The 17,084-nt window shown below is 34.9% G+C and overlaps 1 long non-coding RNA gene across 1 annotated transcript; it reads right to left on the reverse strand.

Annotated features, from left to right (window-relative positions):
- Window positions 1–6,625: 6,625 nt before the first annotated feature.
- Window positions 6,626–8,329, reverse strand: LOC146163142 (uncharacterized). The gene is made up of 3 exons (XR_014494557.1): window positions 7,741–8,329; window positions 7,483–7,508; window positions 6,626–6,708 (listed from the first exon to the last, which is right to left on the reverse strand). It is a non-coding gene; the product is annotated as an uncharacterized LOC146163142 (long non-coding RNA).
- Between the last annotated feature and the right edge of the window lie 8,755 nt (window positions 8,330–17,084).

Here is a 17,084-nt window from a genome sequence, read left to right on the forward strand (position 1 = left end):
GGCCCAAAACAGTCCTCCAAATTTCTCCAGCGGTTTCCCAAACTTTGGACTTGCAACTTTTTGGTATTTAAATGAAACACTTGCGGTCTCTTAAAACTACTTAGCGGTCACCCAAACCAAACCTTAAAAATAACCTGGTCTTGAGAACTATTCGTAAAACTTCTGTTTGTCATATCTGTATTTTGTCGTTTTACGCCATTTCTATTTATTTTAACTCATGGCTGTTACTTGTTAAGTATTTTACGAGTATAGTTTCCAGAAGCGCGCTGAATAGTTTAAGCTTTGTTGTTGTTATGCTAAATTACAGGATAATTTGAGTGACATTTTAACGTTTCGTCGTATTTGACCAAATTTGGAAACTTTTTTTTAGATTAAATGTTAGGATCGATTTCATCCCGAACTTTGTTGAACAAAAATTCAGAGTTTTGAAAGCACATAACAAAAGCAGGGCTGTGGAGTCGGTTAAAAATAACCCGAGTCCGACTCCGGCCAAAAAAATAAACCCGAGTCCGACGAGTTCGTCCCTGACTCCACAGCCTGTATTCCGCCAATTTACGTAACTCCATACGGTGGATATTCAGCACTCCACTCATAGGAGTGTCGTATAATTCATTCACTCAAAATACATGGTTGGAAAATATTCCACCATATGCTATTTCGCCTTTACAATTTTCAGTTGGCGGCCATATTAGTTTTTAAATTTGGTACTGCGCATGCGCATGTCGGACTCGGGACTCGGGCAGGTTTACAAAGTCTTACTCGAGTCCCGAGTTCCGAGTCCAGAGTCCTGGACAAAAGTGTAAAATAACTCAATTCAATCGGATTTTGTGAGTGTCGTTATGCTTAGAGCTTCATCCTGATTAGCCGATGTGCATGCGTCGGGGTTTGTAATGATAATGGAGTCATTGTTCCAACCGAACCGCCAACTATGGAACCGGAAGGTAAGTGATCAACATGCATAATGACCTACTTGTGGTAAAGTGTTTAACAGGGTTTTTTTTTTTTTTTTTTTTTTTATTTCTTTGCTCAATTAAATCTAAAAGTAACTCACGTTTTGGTGTGATACTGTGTTATCACTAGGGCGATTATTTTTTGACCAAAAAATTGAGAAATTTTGACTTGAAAAGTTAAAATTTTGACAAATTTTGACCTAAAAATAATTTATTTTGACAAAATTTTGGCCTGTTTGAACTACATTGATTTAAATAACCTAGGCGTCGTTAATCACGCGTTTTTTATACCGTATATTGCTCTAATGAAGATATAATACGACGGTTAAAATGACTTTGAATATAAATCAAAACTAAATTTTTTAAAAAGTTGAACAATAAATTAAAAAAAAACTGAACGACCGATTTCAAAAAGCTGATTATAGTTTTTTTAATTTTGTAAACGATTTATGTGCATTTTTATTCGATTTTGACTCAAACAAAAATTTGACAAATTTTGACCTAACGTGTAAATTTTGACAAAATTTTGACTTTTTTTGACAAGTCAAAAAATAATCGCCCTAGTTATCACTTACTTGTATAAAAATAAATTTTAATGGTTTTGTTATTTGAGCAATTCTAGAAGGGGGTTCGAGAATTGGTAGTGATTTAAAAGGGTTGCAGGAAGAAAAAATTTAAGAACCACTGCTTTAAAGTAGTAGTACACGTGTTTGGCAGCTGACATTGTTCATTTCAAAGGGGTGTAATATTTGTTTATCTTCACACAAGTGACATGACTTGGAGTTGACCTGGTAGCTAGTGGATTGGTCATTGACATTTAGTTATAAAACAAGTGAACTTAGACTTTTTCTGCAAATGCTTTGGCTAGGACCGAAATTTGTTTGAATTGACTGGTTTGCAATATTGTCAATTAACATAATGCATTTTATGGTAACACTTTCAACGAAGTAGATTTTTGGTAATAAAAAATTGTGTTTGAGTTATAAATTTCCCTATTTGCATTGATATTAATACAGAAATGAGCACTCCGCAATATATGACGACACCACAAGAAGAAGAAGAAGAAGAAGAAGTGGAAGAAGTACAAGGGGAACCGGTCTTCGTCTGGTGGAGGACTTTATCGGATCTCGTTACTCTCGCCATCCACGATGTTCTACTCATCTTGGTGATCGGATGTTGCATAATGCTCTTCCGAGTCTGCACCTTGTGTTGGAAGAAATGCAGAAAAGAAAAGGAGGAGCCGGCTTGCGACTCGAACCGGGCGTTCATTCCGAGACTTAACACTGGAAGAATCTGACTAAGCTATTGCTTGTAGAATATTTAAGGAAGTATTTGCTAGTAATCTGGCACCGATATTATTTTGTAAATTATGCCCATCATTCTTTATTGGATTATCTTTTTAATCATTTTCGATTAAACATTATTCGTGATTAATATTCTGTTGCTGCCAGGCATTGTTTCAATTGTACTAATATATATTTACTCCAGTCAGATGTCAGTTCTTTTCTATCAAACATATTTGATCCAAGACTTAATACTAGTAGAATCTGACTAAACAATTGCGTATACCAAACTGAGGTCTGTGAGCCTTTTTGGGGTAAAAACCTATGTTAAAATGTATTTAATTCAGTCCCCGAAAATAAATTAAAACTAGATTTCCAGTTTTCACGTTTAATTGTTTTGAACCAGGGTTTTGAAACTGGGGTCAATGAGCCCCTTTTGGGTACGTGAACTAGTTTTAGGGGGTCCATGAACCCCTTGGGGGTACGTGAACTAGTTTTAGGGGGTCCATGAGCCCCTTTTGGGTACGTGAACTAGTTTTAGGGGGTCCATGAGCCCCCTTTGGGTACGTGAACTAGTTTTGGGGGGTCCACGAGACCCTTTTGGGAACGTGAACTAGTTTTAGGGGGTCCATGAGCCCCTTTTGGGTACGTGAACTAGTTTTAGGGGGTCCATGAACTCTTGGGGGTACGTGAACTAGTTTTAGGGGGTCCATGCGCCCCTTTTGGGTACGTGAACTAGTTTTAGGGGGTCCATGAGCCACTTTTGGGTACGTGAACTAGTTTTAGGGGGTCCATGAGCCCCTTTTGGGTACGTGAACTAGTTTTAGGGGGTCCATGAACTCTTGGGGGTACGTGAACTAGTTTTAGGGGGTCCATGAGCCCCTTTTGGGTACGTGAACTAGTTTTAGGGGGTCCATGAGCCCCCTTTGGGTACGCGAACTAGTTTTAGAGGGTCCATGAGCCCCTTTTGGGTACGTGAACTAGTTTTAGGGGGTCCATGAGCCCCTTTTGGGTACGTGAACTAGTTTTAGGGGGTCCATGAGCCCCTTTTGGGTACGTGAACTAGTTTTAGGGGGTCCATGAACTCAAAAGGAGGCGAAAATAGTTATTTAGTGATCCGCGGTAAAAAGTTCAGGACCCCTGGCATATACAGTAATCAAAGCAGTGTTTGTTATTTTGCAAGTTTACACACGATACTCATATTAAATCACTGACATATACAGTATTTAGAGATGGGTGTTTGCTGTTTTTGAAAAATTGAACCCGATTATTATGTTGTTTGTAATCTTTTACCGGTATAGATTCATAATTATTTTCAAATAAACGTCAATTCATGATCTGATATATATTTATTCTAATGCAGATGTCAGTTCTTTTCTATTAAACATATTTGATCCAAAACCTAATACTGGGAGAATCTGAGGCTAGACAACTGCGTATACAGTACTTAAAGCTGATTTGCTATTTTTGCAAACTGACGCCCGAAAATTTTTTGTTTCATAATCTGGCACCGATAGATTTATAAACTCTAATATCCAGTCTTTATTCGCTCTTTACTTTCTCGAGCAAGACGTTTATTGGACAGAACGACAATCAGTATACGGCAAACCCATGCACACCAAGTGCTCGCATAAGGCTACAGCATGCCTCTAACCAACGAGATTGCAAACTGTGCTCAAAATGCGTCCGAACCGGCCGGTATCCTCCCGACGAATGCCGATGCAATACAAACAAATCCATCAAACCCCTTAAAGTGAAACCAATAGCAAGCAAATTGTTTTACGTGGAAAAATTCCAAAAAACTAATTTTACCAAAATGTCGCATTAATAAAGAATAAAATAAAGTAATTTACCATCGTTATCACAATACTGGTATAGTAGTGAACACCTTTAAGGTATACAAGCAACAGAAAATTAAGGAATATTCGTACAACGTCATACGGCTACTAGAGGAGCTAAAGGGCAAAATAAAACGCCCGCTAGATGATGATAAAGACGCAATTTAACGTAAGGTTTCATTGGAAAGAACATTTTCACTTAAAATCATTTAGCGTGTGCTGTAATAGTGCTTGTTTGGATATTTGAGTAAATTTCTCCTTACCCGTGAGCGTTTGAATTTTTTTTTTTATAAATTTTGGAAAATTTTAACAAATTTTGCCTGAAGAACAATTTTACAATTTGGAGCATAATGGTTGGAGGTTGTCGTAAGAAGTAATAAGAATATCAAAGCCCATACAGAAGTAGGTATCATTTTGAACGTTACGAAAAACTCTTGCAATTGAAAACAATGCCTGGAAGCAACGGTACATTAATGTTTTTTATATATTGATTGCTATCATAAGCACCCTTCCAATTTGTGTACTTTTTTGTTTATATTTGGGTGCTATTTATTCTAACCCATAAAAGAGTGCAAACCTATTTCCCCCCAAACATGAGTGTTTATGTCGCAAAGCAGCTTGGAAATAGTTGATTTGAACTGACATATTTCCCTTAATTTGCTTGGCTGAGTTTTTTCTCTTTGAATTGAAGATTCTTAATTATGCGTCACAGATCTAAGTGCTGTGGAAATAGTTATCCACTAAGCCTTGAAAATTCGGGACCTCACTGTGTCACTATAATGATTTTAATTCTTATGTCTCTGCCCTTTTTGAGTTGCCGCAGTAGTAAAGTGCTTTTAAAATGCGCACACTATTCGTTATTTTTTTTTAATTGACAAGAATTTCAAAAGTCCCTCGATGTGGTTATAATGTAAACTTGTAGACATTTGTATGTTACAGCCTTTGCGTTTATTACAGCAATATAGGTCCAGCTTTATACAAAGCACATAAATCTACTCAAAATATATTACAGAACATTTGAAAATGGGACAAAAAAATTGCGTGGCATTGACTGTAAATGAATACATATAACTAAAAAAGCCCATTAAAAATTTGGTAACGACAGTTTACACCAATGTACCATTGAAACATACGTGTATTTTGTAAAATTTTTTATTCTTTAAAACTTTTTTAATGTTATTAAATAAATCAGTGGTAGTTAAAAAACTTTCGAGCTCAATTTTGTAGGTTAAAATGTGACAAAAATTAAAAAATGAACTACGGGAAATATAAACTTCAGAGCTTCAGGGTATCTGCTCCATGTTGACCCATCTGCATACTTAGTGGAAGCGTGCAGGATGAAAGAAAGCCAAACTGCAAATAAAAAATAAGTTATATAGCAATTATTTTTCGACTTGTAAAAAAATTTGCACGTTAGGTCAAAATTTTTTAAAATTATTTCAAATAAAAATCGATTAAAAATGCAATAAATCGTTTACAAAATTAAAAAACAGTATAGCAACTTTTTGAAATTGTCAGTTAAATTTTATCGCAAAACAGTAGTTTTAAATTATATTCAACAACACTTAACTGCATTTTGAGTAATATACGGTGACCCATACGCGAGCCGGCAGAATTAACCAGGCCTAGTTTATCGCATTAGGTTCAACTCGAATTTCGTTTTTGCTTTGAACAGTTGTGTATCTCAGATTTGGACCAATGTATAGAACAGTATTTTGCTTTTCGATAATATACTGGGTCTCTGTTAATTTTCTGCAATTATTTTTGCTTGTATTTTAACTGCTTACACGTAACATTTTTCTAAAATAACCCGCGTCTTGTTTTTCCTTTACATTTTAATATTTGTTTGTGTTTTGAAACGACAAACATATCAACAAAGCATTTTCAAGTTTTGCATAAACCCGAAAAAATAACTGATTTGTGTTCGACCGGAGTTCAGTGAAACATCACCAACACGTGTTTGCACTATTTCAAACAACAGAAAATCATTTTCTGCTAATATTTTTAACCGCTAATATTTTCAACCTCAACCCAATTTCTAACTCCACCAACTACCCGCCCATAAGCCCAAAGAGGGGCAAAAAATCCGGGGCCAAAACAGCGGCGCACAAATGTTGACAGCAAACTGCCAATGCCAGACAGGGGTCCCCCAAACATCCCATACTATATAAGTTAGGTATTGTTGCTTTGTAGGTCTTGTTGTGTTTTATACTTGAAAGTACTGTGGAATCAATGAGCAAAGCTAAATAGGAAAGTAAAAATACATTTTAGATGAAATAAGCAAAAAAACTGTTTTTGGGGGGAGGCATGGACACGTTCCCCCCTTCCTACTATGGATAAAATTCTCGTCCAAATGGTAAAAAAGGAGCATATGTTGCGTATAATTAGAGAAGGATTAAATTGTTTCACATTGTATGCAACAATTCCTTAACAGAGCGTTAAAATTGTACATAAATTGAAATCATAAGTTTCTACACAACTTCTTACGTTCAACAATTTGCACGTCAAGCATTCTGGAAGCAGCTCGGCGTCTTTCTTCTTGTGATGATCTTTCGGCGTTGTCTTCAATGCATTTCAGGCACACCGCCAACTTGGCAAAAGAAAAATAGATACGAGCAACAGCAACAAGTTGACAAACTAAAAACAGCAGAAAGTACTGAAACAGTATTCCCTCGAGTGACTGGTCTTTGAAAGTTCACACAGGAGCAAAAGTGCAAAACAGATCTGTCATTTTACCGCGGACGAGCTTTCGTTAAAGTCAAACAACACATAAATCAGATGTATTTCTGTACCAAAATAACTCAGATAGGCTAGCTTAGCGTTCTGTAAAATCAATTCAAGTCATTTTTTAGAGATTCTGGCCAAATGAAAAGCGTGACATAAATTATTGAATTTCCTACAAAATTTTGGGTCCAACTAAATCATAACAGACGCTTTATCGTTATGTCAAGTCAAGACATTTTGCTAGAAAATCTAAGTTTTACAAGGGTCAATTTAATTTTTAGTTTAGTCAGTGTAGAAGTGTGTCATACGCTCCACTCCCGTTTCTCAGAAATTATTTTTATCGTCCCGTGTTTTTCTTTCGCATAAAATCTTTTAAAGCACGTCATCTGTCATTTTACTCACTTCGTACAGAATCACATAAATTATGCTTATCATCGGAGGTTTAAAGAAGATATTTTGATGGACTGGACTATTTAAAAATGTTGATATCGCCACTCAGGTTTTCAACAAAGAAAGTTTGGATTAAAAGTGTACATTTCGTGCGAACAAGTAAAGATTTACAGAGCAAAAGAAATATAAGCTTGTCTAAATATGATACACCGTTTATGTCTTTTATGTGTATTTATGAAGTAGTGCACTTTTATTAAGTTATGAAAGCTAATATTGTCCAGTATGTAGATCCCCTACCTGTGAAATTCCCCTCTGCCGTGCAGCTGCAAAAAAAAACAAAACTGGTTAGGGATGTTATAAGACGAGCAATACATCATGAAATTAGTAAATTCTTTTTAGTTATTTTGAATAATTTTTTTTATGCTTTGAACACAGTGTTTAACTCTATGACAAAGTAAATGTAAAACCATTATTTTTAAATTTTTGTATTTACTTTTTAAACGTTTACTATTTTCGTTTTTTTTAATTTAACCAGCTACATAGGTAAATACGTACGTGATAGGCGATCCGAAATAAATTGACAACGAATGACCAAGGCAGAACAAAAAATGACACACGCTCGTAACAATTAGGAAGTCTGACATTTTTGCTTTTATACCTATACACTAAAAAAAAACAATATAATCATGTTTTGATGTAGATTTTGTTATTTCATTTTATAAGTTGCCCAACAAATGTCATTTAAAGAGATTTTATGCAAAGTAGCCTAATAATTCAACCCTAAAATCTATAGTAATTTACAGTGTTGTAATGACTTAAGTCAATGACTTGACTTAAGTGCACTTAAGTCACTGTTTTCAAACGACTTGACTTGACTTAAGTCATTTGGGAAAAATGACTTGACTTGACTTAAGTCTTTCGGACAAATGACTTGACTTGACTTAAGTCATTTGGACAAATGACTTGGGTTAAAATGAAGCGTTTTTTTCAAGTAGTTTTTATAAAATTGAGCTATTTATTCAAATTTTAGCACATAAAACAAATTGCTTGCTATATGTTGCATTTTTTCTTATTTTTTAGTTCAGTTATTGCTCATAATCATACAAATTTAAAAATTTTAATAGTTTAAAATTTTATTTTTTAACAAGGACATGACTTGAAGTTGACTTGCTCTAATTATGACTTGACTGGGACTTAAGTCAATTTTAAATGACTTGTTTACAACACTGGTAATTTATGTGTGGAATGGATTTCAAATCCCATGCAGAGTAGGTATAAACAACTACAGCAGGGGTTCTTAAACTGGGGTCCATGGACCCTTGGGGGTACGTGAGCCAGTTTTAGGGGGTCCATCAAGGCCTAATTGAACTAGTAGTGTATATGCAATCTATTTTTCAAAGAAAAGAGTAGGCTATAGTCAAAAATAAAACATTTTTGCACTAAACATACATAGAATTTATTTCATTTCATTTTTTTTGGAACGAAAACAGCAAATTTCTGAAGTCTGTTTGCATTATGACGTCATCACTAAAAATTTCTTGCCTTCGCTGGTCCGTGTGAAGCAAAAAAGTTTTTTACGGTCCGCGGTAAAAAAAGTTTAAGAACCCCTGAACTACAGGTATAAAAAAGAAGGTTCTTGCGAAATATGAGCCAACGTTTGCTGCATACTACGGCCTTGCAATTTCAACCGTTCTAACATTTCTTCTAGGACAGCCATTTCTACTACAACTCATTCTATACGCTTGACTACACTTTGTCGTAAAGGGAGATGTTTACTGCAGACTTGGATAAGTAGATATTTTTCAGGTTTGCCAATTTAGACAAAATTAATAGTAGACCTTTTGAAAGTTCCCAAACTAGATGAGAATTAGAGTTACTAAATTTGCAAATAGTAAATGTTTAATAAAATTTGAACTAAAAATTTGTAAAATTATTTCAGGATTTAGATTAAATCTTATTTTTTATCAGTAAGATTGTAATTGTTTTAAGTTCGTACGCAATGCCAAAAAATATTGGCGCTTTTTAGGCTGCATGATTTACTTGCATCGTTAAAACTTGTTCTTACTAACAAATAAAACCACACATTTTGATAAAAGTAGTATTCTTATTTAAGTTGCCAATTAAAAATAGAACTAAAATTAGAAAACTCAAGCATTTCTAAATTACGTTAGAATGAGCTACAAGTCTGGTTTACTCTGCTTTCCCTTCAGCCATTTGGCGAGAATGGCAGCGCTTGGTACATAAAAAAGAAAACTGTCTGGTTCAGTGCAAAACAACACAACATGAGGGGAATATATAAAGGGGGCGCACAGACCCCAATCGCTGTACTTACCAGGTTTTTTCCCTCTGGCAAAAAGCGGGGATTTACCGAATGGGCAGCAACCTGCATTTTCTATATGCTGCCTTCTAAAGAAAACTAGAACATATATCTTGCATTTCTCAATCTGTAGGGCTGTTTGTTTTATCGTTTGTTTCCTATTATTTGCAGTGTCTTGTTTCTACCATTTTATAAACTCGTTCAGTTTACAATAGCTTTTTATATGGCCTCAAAAATCGTGAAACATTCGCAATGCACTAAGCTTAATCTCTTGCAGCCTAATCACTTAATTCCCCTAACCAGTTCATCTCAAACTGTGTGTATCGAGAGATCCTGTGCCGCAAATTTAATGCACTTTATTCGTAGAAAAACTAAAATAAATAAGGCGTTTACCTATTTATTGGGATAAGTGTTAAGTTATAGTTGTATTTTTGTGTGTTATCGTTTTTATCTTCACTTGTTTCTTTACACTGATGACGTCATGGGATATTGCCAAAATTTTTGTAAAAAAAATGTCGATTTTATCGAATACAATGGGTTTAGTATTTTTATTGAAATTACTAAACAAATCGTGTATTGTGTTCTAAAGTTTTGTTGTATGGATTCGTAGAAATAGTGCCGCGAATGTATTTGTATGCTGAAAACGTTTATGAATCACTGCTCTAAATCGTTCGATCTAAAGCAGCGGTTCTCAACCAGTGGGCATAAGAACTTTTGAGGTTGGCCACAGAACAATTTAAAGAAGCTGGATTTAGTTTCATTAGTGTCATTATATTTAATTTTACAGGAATCATGGCTTGGGAAGGAATTAAAAAGTAATGTAAATTTATTGTTCAGCCGCAAGTATCTCACTAATGCACGGTTGGTTAAATAATCTGTTTTGAAATATGTTCTGCTGTGTTTTGTTCTAAACCTATTTTACAGTTTTTTTTTTCATAAAAATTCTATTGGGCCACAGAATTTTTTGCAAGGTAATTGGGCCACGAAAGAACAAAGGTTCAGAACCACTGATCTAATGAATCGACAGCCAAAAGTAGTTGTAATAATTAAGGTGCCCATTACCATAAAACAATATTAAGTTAACCAGCAGTGCTTCTTTCGAACTTGTAACTTTTATCTTGGCGATCTTCTTGAGCAGTTTCCTCTCACTTTCTCCTACGAGCGACGCCGATCTCCCACTCCTCCCAGCACGAGCAGTCCGACTAACCCTGTGCACGTGATGCTGCTGCGTGTACAAATTGCCAGTCACAAGGCGATAAGTCTCGCAAAGTGTTTCCAAACCTTTTTTCGTGGCATCCCAAATACTGAGCATAAGAGTATAACATTGAAGCTTTGGCGACTTAATAATCTTCACTAAATATTTCTTAAATGGACAAAACACAAGAAATTGGTTATAAATAAAGTATATCTCAATCTATATGAGTCATGTCTATGTATTGCCTTCGCAACTTTTAAGTATTACGAAAAATCATGATCTGAACCAAACTCAATAAATCTAACCATGTGAACGAAAACAGTCGGCGACCCAACAAATTAAACGGTGGCCTAATTTTGATTTGCGACCAATTGGTTGAGAAACACTTCTAAAGCCCCACAAGGGGTGTCGCGGGGTTTCCCCATGAAGCAGTTTCCTATCTAAAAACCGCAGAAGCTGTTCCTGTCTAGACATTCGGTATTCTGAAAAGAGGCACCCCAAAAACCTACCTTCGCATCCGACTGGAAATACAATTAGATTTCGCTAACTGAAACGTTCATATACACAAAGTGTTTTCTTTGATCAAGCCCTTCTGGAGTCGTATTGGCCAACGATAACGACACCCATGTATAGTACATAAGATACTTCCGTAGAGGCTTACCGAAAATCAGTTAGATAGGCCTATAGTTGTTCCGGACGCACCAACAAAGTCACTCTGCACTATTTAAAAAATTAAAAAAAAAGGTGTGATGCGACTTGTTTTGGATTATTTAACCTCGCAGCTGACAGCATATCACCTTTCAGTCCAAAGTAAAGGTTGCTATTTGGCACCTCTAGCGACAAACATACCTAAAGATCTTACCGCTAGATGGTGCTTTTTATAACGAAACTTTGTTTTCGAGTTTTAAATAAGGCTGCTTTGCTGCAGTTTTTGGCTAAATATTGCTCTTCATAATTATTGTTCAATAAAATTACTTCTTTTGATGTTATATGTTAAATAACAGTTGTTATTATACAGTTGATTAACTTGTTATACATTGATTAACCGGCCTTAACTTCTTCATTAGATCCTGCTTTCGAATCTTGATATTTAAATCACTTGACACAGTTTTTACTTTACCGGTTAAAAAGGCACACAACATAAATGCAAAAAAACAAATCCAGAGGGTTTAAAATAACTCTATTAAGATCAAATTAACAAAGAGTCAAAGACATACGACAAAACAACATTTTAAAATAATGTAATTGTGCCTTTTTATTACCAAATATATTTTAATGGCGTTAAAACAGTCCGCAATAACCTTGATTATTTGTTTGGTAAAAGGGCGAAAATTTTGGTGTTCTTATAGCTATAATGTGCTGCTTGAATTGCTGAAAGTAACGCCCATCTTGCAACATGCCCTTGAGTGCGAAGTGATCAGGTCAACGTAAATTGTTTACAAGGACGGCGGAATTAATGAGCAGCTAAGGTGTCCGCTGTAACTAAACTTTCCAACGAGCATACAGCTTGAAAACCAATACAAACTTCAGCAATCTTTCTGTTTACAAAAATTCCCAGGGTGAAAAGTTTTAGGATGTAGTTAGTGTAGTACATAGGATATATACTAGTTCTAAATAAAGATGCTATAAAAATAATTTTTGTAGCGAGCAATTCCATGAAATTTAGGATATTATAAATGGCTGCATTTATACTCGTTGCCTTGTTACAAATCCAAATAAATAAGGTACACTATACAAGGATTAATCAGGCGCTGAATGTTTCACCAACAAACCACGAGCCCAATGTTGAAACCTGTATTTTGTCGATTCTTTTATTTTCCAACATTTCTAACTGCGTCAATGTTTTGTGATCACGGTTTCAATCGTTCTAACATACAAAATAGGACGTATGGATAATTATGACTTTCAAAGCGAACCATGCCTTGTAAAATATGATATTATAAATATGTTTGTATTTGAATTATACTGTTGCTGCTAGAATATTTTTTTTTATTAAATATATCGACGTTTTTATAACCTATTCAGGTAATCTTGCAAGTTGAATAAATGAATGTGAATTTTCCTTAAACTTCATTTATCCAACCATTAAGCCAGTTTTGTTTTATTGCGATTTTTGTATTTTATGAGAAACAACACTCTATGGCGACTGTTCAACAATTCAGCAACTCATATAGGTTTCACAGTTTCCTTTTTGTTACTTTTCGGCTAACCATAAAAAATGATTAAACCAGGGGGAATCAGGTCAATTGTGCTATTTTTTTATAATTTTGCTTAAGCCATTAAGCAACCATTTCAATCCGTGGTTGTATTTGCTGAAGAAATGCGTTTTTTCTAAATCTTGTGGTATCTGTCCTTTCTCTTGTGTTATTTTGCAATGATTGGTGTAAATTATCGAAAAGATAAAAAATAGCAGATCATTTTAGCCTACTTTAGTCATCGCAAAACGCTTGGAGAAGTAAGACCCGCTAAAAAAAACCTATAGTACAGCGGTTCCCAAACTTTTCTAAAAATTTGGCCTGGTGGACCCGTCGCAATTATTTTGATATTTCGCGACCCTATAAAAATTCAAGGGTCAGTTGACCAAAGTACAAAATGTAACAACTTTCTAACTAATGCAAACGATTCACAAGAGACATCATAAAATACGCTATATGATCGAATGATATAGCATAGCTAAAGACAAAAATTATGACAGATAAATGTTTGAAACATTTGATGTTTGTGGACGCACTGAAACTGCTGTACGGACCCCAGTTTGGGAACAGCTGCTGTAGTACAATCCACAAAATGCCTACATATATAGGTTCGCATTGGTGCGAAAATACAGCGATGCTTTGTGGATTCGCTATATACAAGGCACTTGCGCCCGCGGGCGATCGACAATTTGTAAGTTGTGATAAATTAAACATTTCGCCTGAGATATTTCCACATATGATCAAGTAGACCAAGTGACGTTTTTAATGGCCAGTTTACGATGGCTTTCACAAAATATTACTTACTGATGTATGGGCTTTGATATTCATTCTACGTCCAACTACAACTTCCAGCCATTATCTTAAGACTTATTCAAAACGTTCAAAATGCTTACTTCTGCATTGTCTTCGACATTCTTACTGTTCTGAGTGTCCTAGAAACATTTAGACTTTTAGCAAAAAGAGTTAAAACACTCATTTCATTACAAATAGTATATATATGTTGCCGTACCTGGCTAACAACGTTGATTTATGAAATAAATCTAACGTCTAGCCCAGTGGTTCCCAACACGTTTTTAAGGCGACCCATTTTAAAAAAAAGATTAATTTGGTATAAAGATTGCGTTGCAAACAAACTGCACAACAAAAGCAGTTACTTTTTCCGAAAATATTATGTTTATCAAATCACTAATGAGATAGTTGTGCTCGCTTGCTCTCAGTGAGTTTTTTGAAATCGAGGCGTTATTTTGCTTGAGCATATAGAGTCACGCATGTCAGCTTTAACTTCCACCCGGTTTCGCTGTTTAGTTTTCATATTTTGTGATTATGATTTCCAGTTTTGTGAAAAGATACAATATGCCTGAAAAACAAGCGACCCTCAAAAATAATCAGGCGACCCAACTTTGGGTCGCGACCCATTCGTTGGGAACCACTGGTCTAGCCTACAACATTTGTAACCAAAAAAATTAAATTTTCTAAACCATCGGTAACGGTGTTCAAGCTATATATGTACATTAGGTTTTATATTAACCCTGAATATGCATTGTCAATTTCACTTCCTAAAAAAGGAAGTCTATACAAGAAATATACATAAGACTTTCAGTTTCTTAATGAGAGATATCATGGATTATGTAAAACAACAGAAATCCAACCACAAATAATAAGGTAGGCGGTAAAGTATGGAAACAATTATAAAATGTTAGGCTAATTTATTTGAAAAGAAATTACAAATAGGTCTTTTAAATAGCACGGCAGCTGTAATTTAGCGTCACTAATGGTTGGGCCAACGTCATTTTTTCAACAACTTTCCCCAATTGACAATAAACTTCCCAAAGAAATTACGCGCAACATCGCGACATTTTATAATCGCGCTTCCTTAGGTAGTTATAGGCAGTGTTATCAATTTTTCAGTAAATTGGAAATTTATTTAAATTGACAATGAATTGCAAAGCCCAAAAGATTAGTAGTTATTTTTAACTTTCTTGTGAAATGAATTTTAGTTATTCGATACTTAAAAGGTTAAGAATGGTTGGCTTAGGAAAAACAGAAAGTGCCAAAAGAACCATCGGATTTAAGGTTATACGATCACGAGTAAAACAGCTCGGGAGTGATTTGTTACAAGAAGTGTCCTAGCTCAAAATGCCAGCACAGTCTAGTCATTGCGTTAAAAAATCGTTTGAAAGAATTTTTAGTTTATCCTGACGATTACACTTATAAACAAAAATTAATTATTCAAAAAGAGCTACCGAAATTCCGTACTCGTCAGGAGTATTAGAAGCACTGTTTATTGAAATACTTCTTCATAGAGGTAAACATCAAAAGAATCATCGGCTTCAATAGTAATTGAATTAAAAAAATTGTTTAAATGATTTTTAAGTTGTCCTGGTGTAATTTACCGAAATTCCTTAATTCAGGATTAAAGACACGTTCAGAAAGTGCTGGTTTAGCTTAAAACTTCACTGAAAAAATAGGTTTAATGAAATACTTCTTCATAGGGATAAAGTTCAAAAGAACCATCAGCTTTAAGGTTATACGATCGCGAGTAAAACAGTTTCGAGGTGATTTGTTACGAGAAATGACCTCGCTCGAAATGCCAGCACCTTTCGACGCACACCAGTCCACGCATGCGCCACTGACTTACGTGTTTCTGACGGCGTTAGGCGCCCCGGGGCAGTGGAAACAGTGATACTTGCCAGGGCACTTTTGCCAGAGCTCTGCTGAGCCGGTGATGATGACTGGTAGAACAAGTTCAACGCCAAAATCGCCTTGCTAGTCAAACAGATAACGCAGTTATTAAGCGCTTGCCTTTGTTGAGATTTAGTATGGTTGGTTTCATCAGTTAAATCTAACAGCAGTAAAACAAAAAAGTATCGTTAATGGAATAGACAGGTGTTTCGGGTTATTATTTCTTGATTAAGTGCCTGGCCTTTATGTAGCTTTAGCTGACTTTATGTGTAGCTACTGGAAGAATATTGTAAAAACTTATAAAAAAACAGTTTGTTTTAGTAGCAAGGTTATCAGTTTATATTTCGTGATTAAGCGCCTGGTAATACATATGGCTTAAGCCGCCTGAATAATGGTAAAAAGGTTTAATGAAATTGGTAAATTACCAAGTTTTGGTTTTGTTGTTAGGCGTCCTGGTTATGTGATAATGTTGCTCTCCTTAAATACGTCGTTGGGTTTAGCAAATTGCCTTAAGTTTTTGGAAAACAAGATTTGTTGCGCTATAGAAATTCAACAAACTATACAAGTTAGCACTGTAACACTCTAGGCGATTATAAATGTAGAATTATATGACTTATCGTTACTTGGAAAATGTTTTACTATAAAATGTTTTATTATATCAAGTTATAGGGTTGTTTTGTAATGACGCGTTTTAAAACCCCAGTTTTCCTTTATTTTCTTAGGTTTTCTTCAGTTGAAAAATATTGAGCACCACTGACATAGAATCAATACTACCAATGTTTTACTTAAAAAATAATACTTTTCTAATCTTATTACACACTTGATACAAGCTGCCTTTGAGTGGCAGAACACTCTTGACACGCTATTAAGTGTTTCATACATAACCTATAAGAATTAGTGAATTTCAGCAGAAAGATTAAAGCTATAAAACGATGAGATTAGTATTGATTTGTATGTTACTGAACAGGCGTGTTAACTACGTATCATTAAATCTTCAGTGTCCTAGCTATTGTTGCGTTTATGTAACGTTAGCTTCTCTCATATAAATATTGTAGTTTTGTCAGAAAAATTAAAATATAATAAGTTATCATTTCGCGATTATGTGTCCTAAAGATTTTATGTCGATTTAGAAGCAAAAACAATCATGAGATTTCTGTTCATAATTTGTGTCAGTTATTAAACTATTCTGGTTAGAACAGTCAGAACGTTGTATTTTTCAACAGAATGCCTAGCGGCAATACAACCAATATATGTTTATCATTTATGAAACGACTAAATTTTTGAAACCCATACAGAAGTAGGTATCATCTTGAACGTTTTGTTTGATGTTGAAAATGAATAAAGAGTTATTCGAAACGTCCAAAATTATACCTACTTCTGTATGGGCTTTGACATTCTTATTACGTCTTACTACAACCTCCAGCCATTATGCTACAAAGACTAAATTTTAGAGTTATTATTTCGCGATTTAGCGTCATAACCTAGATGTCGTTTTAGCATCTTTTATTTA

This window comes from Ascidiella aspersa, chromosome 2 (assembly GCF_963924565.1).
Source record: "Ascidiella aspersa chromosome 2, kaAscAspe10.2, whole genome shotgun sequence".
Lineage (NCBI taxonomy): Eukaryota > Metazoa > Chordata > Ascidiacea > Phlebobranchia > Ascidiidae > Ascidiella > Ascidiella aspersa.